Genomic DNA, 13,977 nt, shown 5'->3' with positions numbered 1-13,977 from the left:
TGAAAAAATGAAAGAAAAAAGATATAGGTTTAGATTTTATTTTTTGGTGAAGTTTAAAAAAATTTTCTTATATAAAAAAATAGGAGACATGGTTTTCGATTTTAGTCAAATTTAAATTTTCGTTTCTTATAAAAAAATAAATATAACAATCACATAATTTAAAATCTTTGTTATATTATTAGTTTAAATTATATTATTAGTATAAAATTCTCAAAATATAACAAATTTTAAAAATTTCGACAAATAAAAAATAAAAAAACAAAAATTAAGTATTGCTGTCGTTATTTATGATTATTTTAAATTTTAATTTGATTCTTAGTAAAAAAATAAAAAAATTGAAGGAACATAATAGATAAAAAGTGGAAAGAATGATGGATAAATAATGACAGTTTTACTTTTAGTTGTTGATTGCATGTCAGGTTATTAAGAACGAAGATATAATATGATTAATTAATATGAAAGTATTGAATGAACATAAATATAATAAACATGTTTGGTAATTATTAATTGAAATTAATAATTGTTATTATTAATAGGCCAATTTATATGAATGTCTGTACAAAGACAAAATTACATATATCGCTTCATATCAAATTCGAAAATTCGTATGTATTTTTTGTTAATGTATTAGAAAAAAAAATTATTCTATCTTTATTTTTGATAACAATTTTTATATATTAAATTTATTAAAATCATATATTATTTCAAAATTTTTTAAATATTTTTTATTTCTTTTAAAATATTTAACTACTTACAAATATATTTTCTGTATACCAAAATTATTTTCAATTCTAGGTATGAAAAGATTACAATTGAGTTAGTCTCAAATTTTCAAATCTTCTATGACATAAAGAAGAGATGAAAAGAACGTAAGAATTCTAATTAAGCCAACTCTACGTCAGAACTCTGAAGAAGTTATGATAGAACTCGTACTCTTAACCACTTAAGACAAATTAGTATAATCAACGGTTCTGAAAGGTGTCTTCCTCTGTGAACATAGTGAAAGAACACTTAAAGAATATATAGAATGGTGTGTATATATATATATATATTAAAATATTAAAAAAATCGAAACAAACGAACGAAATAGATTCAACGGTAATGTAAAATTTTTTTAATTTTTAATTTAATTTAGAACAAACAAAATTTGAAATATACATATATCTAAATAATAATATTATAATATTAAAATTTTTTCAGAATTTTTCAAGATTTGGAACATTGAAAAAAATTGGAATGGACATTTAATCTAAATATAAGATTATGTTTATAATAATTGGGTATTACATATTCACAGAGAAGTTGACTTCCGCTTATTTGCTCAAACGTTCGATTTAATTTCCTCACGGCTTTCACGTGTGGGCAAAACTGTTACTAATTGTGCGGAAATATTCACAGTTGGTTTCCTTCCGTCTGCTGTTCGTTTGGTTTCCTTGATCACGATCCACGGTTATGGAATTTTATTAATACAATTTTCTATCATTGTAACAATCCTTTTTTCAATTCATGGCAAAGTTGTTCCTATCATAGGGGCGCTTTCACGCTTGGAGAAAACCAACCTTTCGATAAGTATTCACCATGAATAGTTTTATGTGCAAAGTAGGCCGTTGCTCGATCGTTTTCTCATGATTTAAAGCATTGTCGAATTTTTGAATCGTTATAGAATTATATTCGATTTGAATAGAAGAGTATATATTCTTTTCGAAAAAATTTAATTTTGAATATTAGACTGATTTTTAAGAGATTTATAATATTATAAATATTTTAATTATAATTAGGAATAATAATTAAAAATTTTTTGTTGGAATTGTCTATATTTTTAAAAATATTAAGTTAAAAAAGGTTTTTTCGTGAATCTTAAATTATATAAATTTTTTTCCCTCAATTGGTGAAAATCCATATCAAATCATTCTATCAAAGAAAGTATTTTCATTGTATCGATATTGAATAGTTGAAGTTGTTCCATCAAATGGAAAGTAAAACTGTGAAATTATATTTGCCTCGAACAGTTCATTTATATAACAGGTCACACGTCTATTAACTTACGCTTATTATTAAATAGAATCACCTTTTCGTGACTTGAAATGCCATTAAACCTTCCACTCTCATCTCTGATATTTTCAGCGAAAAAACTATTCGTATTTCGAGCTTGTTTCTCATTTATGTAATATATCATATTCTAAGTTACACTTATTGTTATACTTGATCATTTTCACGTGCTTAGAACCATTACTAATTTTTTTTATCTTTTTTTCCAATCTAAATGTTATTTCCATTTGAAAGTATCAATCAAAACTTTTCCTTCAAAGAAATCATTTTATTAATTGCACTCATACAATTTTTTTTTTAAATTTTAGGTTTTTTATATCTCGAAGCATTCTGTAATATTCCAATTAGTTAAATCAGGATAAATTAGGATATCTTATTTTTACAAAACAGTCAAAAGTTTTTAAAAAATGATCTCAAAGTGCTCTATATTAAATTCCATTCGTGATGTTACTGTGTTGAAATTTAGATTATCTTAGAGCAATTTTCACGATCTATATGTTCTGAATATTTAAAATTATTTATTTATAAATGGAATGCGTTCAAAGATGTTCGAAATTCCAATAACTCGTTTAGTAAAGTTCGAATCATCATTCTTGAGTAGATTACACAATCCGGTTATGCTCCAAGGAGCATTTTGTCCAGTAACTTTCTTTTGTCTTTTGGATTTATGTATATAACAATGAATAAGGATTGGTTTACTTATTGAGGAACAGAAAATTATTAAAATTATATGAATCTGATGATATTTTAATGTTCACAAAAATAGCCAATGGAATATAACACAATTATAAAATTGTTTAAAATTAACATTTAGGAATTCACAAAGATTGATAACATTCCAAGATGAGAAATGTTGCTATAATCAAAAATCTGAAAACTTTGAATATTAGAATCAAAAGAATTTCTGAAAATTCTATAGAAATCTAAGAAATAGAAAAGTAGGAAATGATAAAGAGCATTTCAATCAAGATTTCAGCATATCATGATACAGGAAATCAGATACTCCAAGAATGTGTTTAATTTTAGGATCCTCTTATTGCATACTGTTTCAAATTTGAGATTCTTCAAGATTTTAAATTTATGAGATCAAATATTTTTTAAGATTCAAAAATGTTTGATTACTAAATTTCTTAGAATTTAAGAACTTTTGATTCTAAATAAGAAGCTTCTTATGATTCAAAAATTATGACCAAATTTATGAGACCAAAAAAATTTCTTAAAGTTCAACAGTTTTTGATCTCAATTTGATCTAAGATTTTCTTTCTATCTTTAATTTTTATAAATTACTATTTACAATTGAATTTTTTTTAATCAAATCCGATATTGAAATCATTTAATCATTTTCAAAATGATTCGATATTCGATCTTGTTCTCATCTAATTAATATAATCGGTAACTAAATCGTACAATCAGTAACACTTTTCGAATCCACACGATTCATTTATATAACCCGGGGCAACTGGTTTATTAAGTTAGCACGCGTCGTTATACTCGTTCGTCAGATTACAATCGCTCCATCTCGTTCTTAGGCCATACAAAAAAGAGAAACTACGAAAGCCGCGGAAGCGAATTATTACACTTGGTAAGCGAACGGGTCACGGTTACAGTATTACAGTCGGCCATTCTCCAAACAGACAATCTTTGATTTCGATTGTTATTCCTTGACAAGTCGAATGAAACTATTCCTCAACGTCGAATTGTTCGAATAATTTCTTAGAGAAATTTCCATGTAAGAATTTATTTGGATAACTTTGGATTTTATACTATCTATTATTTGGATAACGATTTTATACTATCTATGAAAATCGAAAATCGATGGAAATTGAAAATTATTTGCAATTAGTTCATATTCATAGTGTAACTTTGACTGGTCCAAATCAGCTGTTTAAATGATTACAAAAGTGAATCGCCAATTTCTCGCTAGTCGAAAGTCCTTTCTCGTGAGCTATAATTGCGACGACTCTCGCCATGTTTAATCGACAGTACGCGGAGAGAGGAGAAGCGTACGGTTACTTGAAAGTATTTGAAATGTCACGGGCGACGACCTGGCATTAAAACGATTTTCGTATCATCTTGCTCCATGGAATCGGAAAATTTGATATACGTTTTAGATTCAATTAGGCTATGTATACTATCCGTCAAAAGTTTTTTTTTTCTTTTTTATAAGAAATTTTTGACTAGTTTTGTTCATTTAAAATTAGTATCATTTAAAATTAGTATCAAATTAGATCTAGATAAAGAATTCGCTTACTTTAGTAAAAAAATTTTGTAAGAATTTTTTGAGGAAATGAAATTTTAATCTAACTTTTTTTTTGATATTTTTATTAATGATATTTTATTTCTTTTTCATACTAAATCCTCTGCTAAATTTTTTTTTATTAAATTGAATAGATATTAATTAATTTGACAGATTTTTTATTTTCTGAATTCTAACCTAATTTTTTTAAAATCATTTCATCATATAAAACAAATTAATTTTTTATTGTTAAAATTATATTATACTATATTATATATTTTTGTGACTAATATAATTTTAAAATATAATTAAATTCATAAAGATTGACTTCATGCAGTCAGAATGCATTCAGTCTTATCTTTTAGTTAAACAGGCAATGAAAATTTTTTAAAAAAGTTAACTAGTTATACATTGATTAAAAATAATATTGCATATCAAATATTTATTGAAAAACATTATATATTCACATTACATTATACATTCATACATTTATCTTTTTTTAAATTAATTTAATTTTGTTTTTAATTGGAACTTTTTATTTCAAATTCAAAAATTTAATATAATAAATTAGATTATATGATAATATTAAAACATTAAGATGATCTATTTTACAAATGATCTAAAAAATTTTAAAAAACCTGTATTATGTCAATATGTTAACAAATTTCATTAATTTTTACCAATTAACAATGAAAATAGAAAGTAGAGTTCAATTGAACTTCACTGAAACAATGTGTCAGGGTCATGAGATGACACGTACAAGTTGTAAAACATACGATATAACGGTTTCATAGTGTGCTGTGATTAAAAATACAACGAATCGACAGTTTACGAGTTACATAGGTCCCGCTGGCTAGTTGTGATCGATAGAAAAGAAAAAAATTTACTTTCAATCGCACGCAACATTGAGCTCTCCCTCACGTGGAGTTCCACGTGAACGTAGGTGGCCTCTCGATAGAATGCTGCACTCTCTGAAACGACTCGAATAACAATTAGGATGTCTAAGAAGAAAAAATAAAATGCATTGCTTTTTATTTACATACATTGATATATTTTTTCAAAATTTTTAATATTATTGATAATAATAATATGATAAGGAAAAGATTTTTTAAAAAGACAATATTAAAAAATTTCATTATTTCATTCTTTTCATTATTTGTTATAATATAATAAAAATTATAAATATATAATAAAAATTTAAAAAATAATCAAATTTTTCACATAATTGGTTTTTTAGAATCTTTTAATATAATTTTTCCATACAATATATAATTAGTGCACATGAAAATGTCAATTGTTAATTATTATAATGTATTAAAATTCACATTAATATAGAAATAAATATAGATCAAATGGCAAGATAAAAATTACAATCACAAACTGGTACAGACTAAAAGAATTAGACATGTTCTATAAAATCGTTAACGATATCAAGATTTGATTCTTATTTCCTTAAGAGTAAATCATAATTCATATTGTCAATACAAGATCATTTAAAATTATACTTAATCTGATCATTTACAATTACGTTTAGATCATTCACAATTACGTATGCTTCTGTCTATAGCTCTCTCGATACGTTAGCAATTTTAAAATATACTTATTAAATGAAACTAACGTTTGTGACTAATCGCTTCTATTATAGAGTATCGGTTTAAATTACAATAACATAACGGGATCTTTTATCTCTACTAAGATATTCATTTTGGTTATAGTTAAGAAATAGTTAAAAATATTAAACTTTTTAATTTCTTTTTTTTAAATATGAATTATCATAAGTGAATTTTTTAGAATTTCATTTTCGTTTTTATCATTCTTATTTTTTTATTTTTATTTCTTAAATTTTAAAATTTTTAGCGTTTTTAAAAAAAAGTTTCTTGTATTCATTATTAATTATTTAAATAATTATAATAATTTTATTAGATTATAAAATCAATAAAATTTCAGATTTTGAATAAAAACAATAAGATTTCAGAGACAATATTAGGATTCTTAACCTTAAAATTTTATAAATTTATCTGATTTCTTTTTAGTATCATTAGATATCTCAATTCAGGCCATTCGATTTTCCTAGAAACAAAAAAAAATATCTATCAAAAAGATTAGAAATTACTAGATTACTTGAAGAAATAATTTTTTTAAAATGTGTCGTAAGATCTTACTATCTTATGCAATGATCAATGGAGTTACCGAGATCTCTTTCTCTGTTTATCGGTGTTACGAATTTCTTTTCGAGGAAACGACTGATCACCGCAATCAACCGCAACTGCTATATTTTTTTATGCGAATGCAATTCCCATTAACGAATGACTTAGTTCGGTGACCTGTAATAGGTCTATGGTTGATTAGTGAACACCTATCAACGTATAGGTTAGGTTTTTCCCAATGCAGACATATACTAAGTAGGCACACTTACGCAATATCTTCTCGATCTCCTTTGACTGCATTTTCGTACTATCTACCCATCAAGAGCTCCCAATAGAGGTCCAACGAAACCGCTTCAACCAACCATGAGCTATCTTTATTAGGCTGTTAACCAGACAGACGTAGCTGTCTCGGCTCCTGTCGAAGGAAATGCTTAGTTCGAGTTTAGTTTCACGTTTATATTACTGCTACTTTTGTCAAGGCTTCGAAGACTAATTGGAAATAGCTTGTCAAGGATTCTATGTTTAATAGAAGATCGTTTAATGGATTAGATAAAGATTTTTTGTATTGGTATAATAAAATAATAGATACTATTCTATTTATAGATATTGAGACATTTGTTAGTTATACATAAAATATGACAATAGGTCAATTGTGGTGAAAATTAATTGATCATTTAAATGATTTGAATATAACGTTAAATGAAGATGTTTATTTTTAATTTTTGGATCTTGATAAAAAATAAAAATCCAACCAACGAAATCTAACCTCAAACATTTAACCATTAAAACCTCAACCTACTTATCACTTGCATTGTCATAAGAATACCAACAACCACAAATATCTGAGATCAAGTAACTATGATTACATCTATGATTATCATCGATCTCCTAGATCAAGAATAAAAAAGATGATCGAGGACAATCCCACTGAAAGAACGATCACGATTAACAATGAGGTGTCGATAGATCGAACGCATAAAAACGATCTTAAATACTGCCAGAGGGCGCGCGATGACGTTATGTCTTCGATGACAACGAACGTCGAGGACGAAGGAGACAGAGAGAAGTGAAGTACATCGCAGAGTTGTACCCGAGTCAGTCTGTGTAAAGCTGTAACGCGCTGATACGGTGAAAGCTGATATTTTGTAACACTCCTGCCATTCCGTTCCGTTCCATTCCATTCCATGGTATTGCCCGGTGCAGCCGTTCGCTTGCCCGCTCGTTCGCCTCTCGAACGGCCCGATCGTCTCGCGTAATCGAATGCGAGAACCCAGTGCCGGCAGCACAATGGTAGGCGCACCCAGAATACATTTTTCTCTTTATTCGCATCTACGTTCCGCGAGATCCTCGTTTCTTGGTAGATATATTAAATTTAGATTGATACTTTCGATGTAGATTAAAGATAGGTTAAGAAGCCAATTATATATTATGATTGTTTTTTAAAATGATATTTTGATTTTTCTAGGGATTTTTTCTAATATTAAGAAGTATATAATTTCATTTAAAAAAGTTGAGTTTTACAAGTTTTCTATATTTTCATTTACGAAGAAATTAATAATATCAAAATATAACCTCTTTAAAATCATTCAACTTTTATCTGAAACATTTTTTACTACGAAAAAAAAAATGATGTAGATCAAAATGGTAATACCAGGTAAGATATTCTATATAATTCGTTTGTTCTCGATGTATTTTCATCATCATTTAACGTTTTCATCATACTTTTATGAGTTTTGTAGATTTACGATGTTTTGTAACACGAGCGCATATATTGTGTGTTGTTCTCCGAAGTAACGTTTGGATTTTGATTTCTTTGGGGTTTGTTTTCACGAAGAGCGTTTCGAATGTATTATTTACTACCTTAGCTTCTGTGGTTTTGTAAGATTCAATGTGAAAGGCACTCTATACGATAATTATTCCTTAGGATGGCGTCTTAGAAGCTACTTTGTAGCTTCTGTAATTTTGTTTTGTGTGAAAGGTAATTCTGCGTATTATTAGGTAATTCTGTGATGATCGTTTTCAAAAATGTCTTCAGATATTATTTTGCTGTTTCTATAAACTTGGTTGATTCTATATTAAAAAGAATGCTATTATGTGATTTTTTATTATATATTACTATCTGCAATGTAGAACTTTAAGTTTTATAATAATAATTTTCAACCGATGTGTCATGATATCACAAGAGTATACCAGTTATAAATTATTTACTAAACATAAAAAGATTTATTAATATTTGTTAGTATTTATAAATGATGTTGAAAAATGTGATTCATAGATAAGATCAATTTGTCAATTAAAAATTGTTATTGGTTATGAAATCTTATTATTCTTATCGATATTAATTAGATTAAAATGTTCTGTTCTTTGTTTAATATTATAAGTATTTTTATATTTTAAGATATTTTTAAAGTATTTTTTCATAAAAAATTTTTATTATTCTAAATTAAATAAGATATTTAGAAATATTTAAAAATAACACTTAACCGGATATCTAACTTTCTTATTATTTATTCATAAAATGTTATTACCATTCATCTTTTTTCCATTTTGTAAATAGAAACTCTTTAATAAGTATCGTTTAATAATAGAAAATTTTATATAATAATAGTAACAACTTAGTACGATTCTATGTGATTCTATGTGAAAGGCAACGTTGCGTATTACGCGATGAATGTCCTCCAGGGTGGCCACTTCTGTCATTCTGTGTGATTCCGTGTGAATCGTACACGGAATACGGGAACTTGTTTTCACGGCCACGATAAATCTAACCTCGAAATCGTGTCGAGTTATTTAGGACGAGAGACACATCTTTAATTTTATAAGGTAATTCTTGAATAAGATAGCATTTGAATTTTTTTTTTAAATTACGTTGATTTTATTAAAGATTTGATTGATATGAATCTATTCGATAGAAAAGAAACTTTAATTTGTATACAAACTAAATCATTCATATAAAAGAAGCACGTTTTCCTTTTGTTAGTTATAATTTTTATTCGCTTTATGATTTTTAATTAAATTAATAATTTTACTTATTTCGATCAATTTTCTTATAAAAGAATATTTTATGATAATTTTTTTTTTAATTTTTATATTTTGTAGAATATATTAATAATTCGAAACTTTAATTAATTAAATGCTTGATAAAATTTTGTATACATAAATATACGTAATTTACTTAAATAGAGTTCTGCTATAAATATTTCTAAAAAGATCGTAACGGATTATATATATTGGAATTCGAAAATTAATTTAAATAGAAATAACGTTTCATTCAAAATGAATGTTTAATTTTTGATTCCATTCGAAAAAAGAGAAGATATAAAAAAAAATAACAATATTTTAAAAATGTTAATTTTCATTTGAATTTTGTCCGTTATTATTGTAATATTTGGAAGATAATTAAAATGTTAAATTAAATTTTGAATATTTTTTCAATTATATACACTAACAACTAAAAGTTTGGAATCACTAATGTATTTTCTAGAATTCAAAAATTTAAGAAAAGTTAAGTTAGGATATTATAGCACAAAAAATCTTTTTTTTTTAATATAAATGGAAGATAAAGAATCTTCAAGAATATCATCGATTCTGGACAAAGAAATTTTATACGTAAATCTGAGAATGAAGTTTTGTGATTCTTCGAGCGACTGGGATCTTGATCTACAGTCCAGTTAGTAATGCATAGAGAATTTTGATAAGTCTTGGTTAATTTGCATTGACAAACCGTTTATTGTTCGTTTAAATATTATTTGACGCTCTTCAATGTTTAGCTACGATGATATTGTTGATATAAATCATGTTCCAAAGTGCAGTTTATGTGTTTCAATGATGGGGAAAACATGTAGCAATTTATACTGAAGTAAATTCATCATAAAGAACTGGTTTTAGCATGTTTTACAAGGAAGACAAAAAAGTTTTTTGTTATTTCAAAATCAATAGAACCTTCCTTTTTTCTTTGAAATATTTATTTTTTATTAAATAAAAATCTTAAATAAAAATGATTATATGTTATATTACTAACTAAAATTAATATTCTTATAATATTTTTAAAATAATTTAAATTTAGAATAGAAAATATTTTAAAAACAAGTAATTATGCTTCTTTTTTTAATATGAAAATAGAAGAAAAAGTTATAAGAGTTTATTTTTAATTTTCTATTTTTTACAAGTTTTATATCTAATGATTAAAAGCCAATTAAATAATTAAAATAATTCTATAAATAATAATAAATCTTTCTAAATTCTTTTTTTCTATTTTCATTTCAAATAAAATATTTGAGATGATATAATATATGAAATACGATCAAGCTCATACGTCCACGTTTTCAATACGACACCCCTGCAAAACAATGTCTCAATTGACGTTATATTATTCTTCGTAGCGTAACGTCATTTGTGTTCAATTATCATGCCCGTCTAGAGTGAAAACAACTTTGAACATTTTCCACGTGCAATTTACACGAGAAACAATTTAGCATTCAAAAGTCGAATGCAGATCGATCGGTTCAATAGTCATACACGTTTTAAATATTCAGTATCGGAAAATGTGTGTAACCTTGACACGAGGAAGCTTGAAGAAGGCAATCGCATCAGTAAAAATGCGTTTTGTATGCTGTTTGCATATATATCTGCTTCGAATGATTGTTTAGTTTTATCTTTTCGTTCTAGACAGAAAAAATTAACTTATTTAAAAAATAATCGATTCAAATTTCATTGTTCATAAAATTTTCCAGAAATTATTTGTTATTTATTTTTTTAATCTTTAGTCCTAGTTTATTTTTATTTTAAATTCTTTTAAAATATTTTTTTAAATTTGTAAACTATATATTCTGGTCTACTTATCTTTTTTAATGAGCAAAACGATGCTCATTATTTCAATATGGCTGAATAATATAGCTAAAATTTATTAACTATTAGAATTCAGAATTTAGAATCTATTATAATTCATTAGAATATTTTAACATTCATAGATTATTAGGATTACTAATCTCATATACAAAATTCAAAAATCTGCTTCGTTGTGTTATAAATTTTTTTACGAAATATATACTCCAAATATTATTAAATAATTCTATTTCTCATCTGTCAAATACCATATTTCAATCAATTTCTAAAAGATTTATAACCATAACATAAGAAAATTCAGCCATATTGGAATAACAAGTATTGTTTCGTTCATTACTCAGTATTCAAGCTTCGCTGATTTATTTATTTTAGTTACATTATGGTTACATAACACGGTCATTGCTCGTGCTAAGGAATGCCAGGATCTTTCGATTTCTTTCGTTAATTGCATGACAGAAAGCTGTGTAATCTGCCCACGATGGGCAAGACTCTTTCCTTGATATCATTACATAAACCTTTCTTTTATCTTTTTTTCGATCCCAACTGTGAAAATCGATTCACTCGTACGAATCGAATCGCGCAATTCGATCGACAAAACCTTGGACGCGTTTACAGCGCCACCACTTATATTCGAGAGAGCGTATCCTCGAGAGTGAAAGATTATTTCAAACTATAGTGTGAAAAACTCGTTAATTTAAACCAAGCGGAAATTGCTTCAGAAATTTGACACAAAGCTTCGGTGGATAGCTATCCGGTGAACCGAATCAATAAAAAGAATAATTTGGTGTTTTCCACATTGCTTAATACATGAAGCTAACTTTCCGATGGGCGATTCCGGTGTTCGAACTAACTTTCTTAATTGCAACGCAGGTAATTGATAGATATCATATGGTCGAGTACATTTCCGGAATGGTAAACGCTTGTACAATGTGTTTAATGCATATTTTAGGATCGTGGGAATCAATTCTTGAGATTAATCTTGAGTAAAGTATATATGTTGATTTAATCGTTGAGCTTGTTTGAATTCGATGGAAATGAGATTCGATTTTCGGAAATGTCGAATTCGGGATTTAAATGTCAAGTGATTAGTGGATTAGTTAAGATATTTAGATTGATTTCGAGAAATATGTTTTGGTTTAATACTTTTAGTTATATATTGTTTATTTTATGTTATTACACCTATTACTTATATATAAATATATATAGATTATCTGTATATTTAAAACTCTTTTTGAACTTTTATAAATGCGTTGTTACCTATTGATGGACGACAATTAGTGTAATTTATTTCTTAATTTAGACTTATATTATAAGGAATATAAAATTTTTGTTAATTTTTTATAATATATTTTTGGGCATAATTTTAGATGCAAATGAAGATTTACTTTTTAATGTTTTGAATATTGTTTTTATTGTTCTTAAGCTTTTTAATATTTAGGTTAAAAATTTATTGAATAACTATAGATATTAGTAACTATGATTTCTTTTAAAATTTTTGAAAGTTAAAACATTGAAGAAAGATTAAGTTATAAAATAGAATTAAATGTAAATTAGATTATATTTTAATGAATGGATACAATTTATTTCTCATTTAGGTTCATAATTCAAGTTTGAATAAAGATTTTAAACTTTTTAAATGAGTATGGATGAGTCAAAGAATTTAATTTTTTAGAAATATGAAAATCCAATATAATATAAAGAATAAATTCAAACATACAAAAATAATATTATTTTAGTATTTACATTGTTTTTAGATAAACAATTTAAAAATAATCAAAAAGAAAAAAATAAGTTCTAAAATATATTAATAGAAATTCATTAGAAATAAATAAGTATTAAATAAAATTTTTTTCTATACAATTTGAATAAATTTGGTTTTTCTTATAATACATTTATTGATTATTATTTATTATTATGAATTACAAAAAATTTATCTGTTCACTACCTATTTCACTATCTGTAAGTATTTAATAACAGAATTAATTCATGATTGCAGTCCATGTCATAATTTGTTAGAAGTGTTTGGTTAAATGATTTCTCACCATTATATAGACTTTGCCAACTAACAGATACCAATTAGCAGGATGCAAATTATTTCGATGAAATACGCAATACGATATTCATTTATTCATGATGCACTATCCACAGGATTTTTGAAATTCTAAGTTTTGTTTCACACAGCGTTCAAGGTATCCATTATCAACTTATACATTTTAAATACCAGCATTATTAAAGTAAATTTGATATAAAATATTATACAAAAGATGTTAAGTTTTAAAGATAAGATAATTATTTTTATGATATAATTACTGTGAATAATTATTTTTTATATTTATTTTTAATATAATTATTAGTAAATATTTTAATAATATTTTTTTTATAAGAATATTTTTTTCTGTAAAACAAATAATGATTCTAACAATTTTCAACAATGTTTTTATCAATTTAAGAGGATTTTTATGAAAAAAAAAATAAAATAATATATACTTTCAGGTTATAATATTATAACGGCTGAATTACGGCTTATACTTGGTAGCTCTTACAGCTATTACTTTTAAAACCGCTATCCTTGACCAGAAGTTCCACATTTACATTATGCAGCTTTCAATTGCCACGTCCGGTCAAAGGATCCGTAAACAGTTGAAAACTGGATTTAAAGAAGGTTGTAAACGACATAATAAAAACTATACCATAAACTCT

At 25.7% G+C, this 13,977-nt stretch overlaps 1 protein-coding gene and 1 long non-coding RNA gene across 11 annotated transcripts in view; one reads left to right on the top strand and one right to left on the bottom strand.

The window, feature by feature from the left end:
* The window catches only part of LOC122714342 (venom metalloproteinase 3), a 66,543-nt gene that overhangs the window by 7,939 nt on the left and 44,627 nt on the right, over positions 1 to 13,977 (top strand). The window lies entirely within an intron of this gene.
* LOC122714419 overlaps positions 6,168 to 13,977 on the bottom strand; it is a 47,993-nt gene continuing 40,183 nt past the window's right edge. The window contains exons 1-4 of one of the 3 annotated variants that reach the window (XR_006346641.1): positions 7,199 to 8,513; positions 6,702 to 6,847; positions 6,448 to 6,609; positions 6,168 to 6,375 (exon numbers count right to left, since the gene is read on the bottom strand). This is a non-coding gene — a long non-coding RNA (uncharacterized LOC122714419). Of the gene's footprint in view, positions 6,376 to 6,447; positions 6,610 to 6,701; positions 6,848 to 7,198; positions 8,514 to 13,977 lie in introns of those variants that run through there. The other 2 variants (XR_006346639.1, XR_006346640.1) reach the window with 2 other exon arrangements.

This window comes from Apis laboriosa, unplaced genomic scaffold (assembly GCF_014066325.1).
Source record: "Apis laboriosa isolate Shangri-la unplaced genomic scaffold, ASM1406632v1 scaffold112_cov148, whole genome shotgun sequence".
NCBI lineage: Eukaryota > Metazoa > Arthropoda > Insecta > Hymenoptera > Apidae > Apis > Apis laboriosa.
This window is presented reverse-complemented; position numbering and strand designations above follow the sequence as displayed.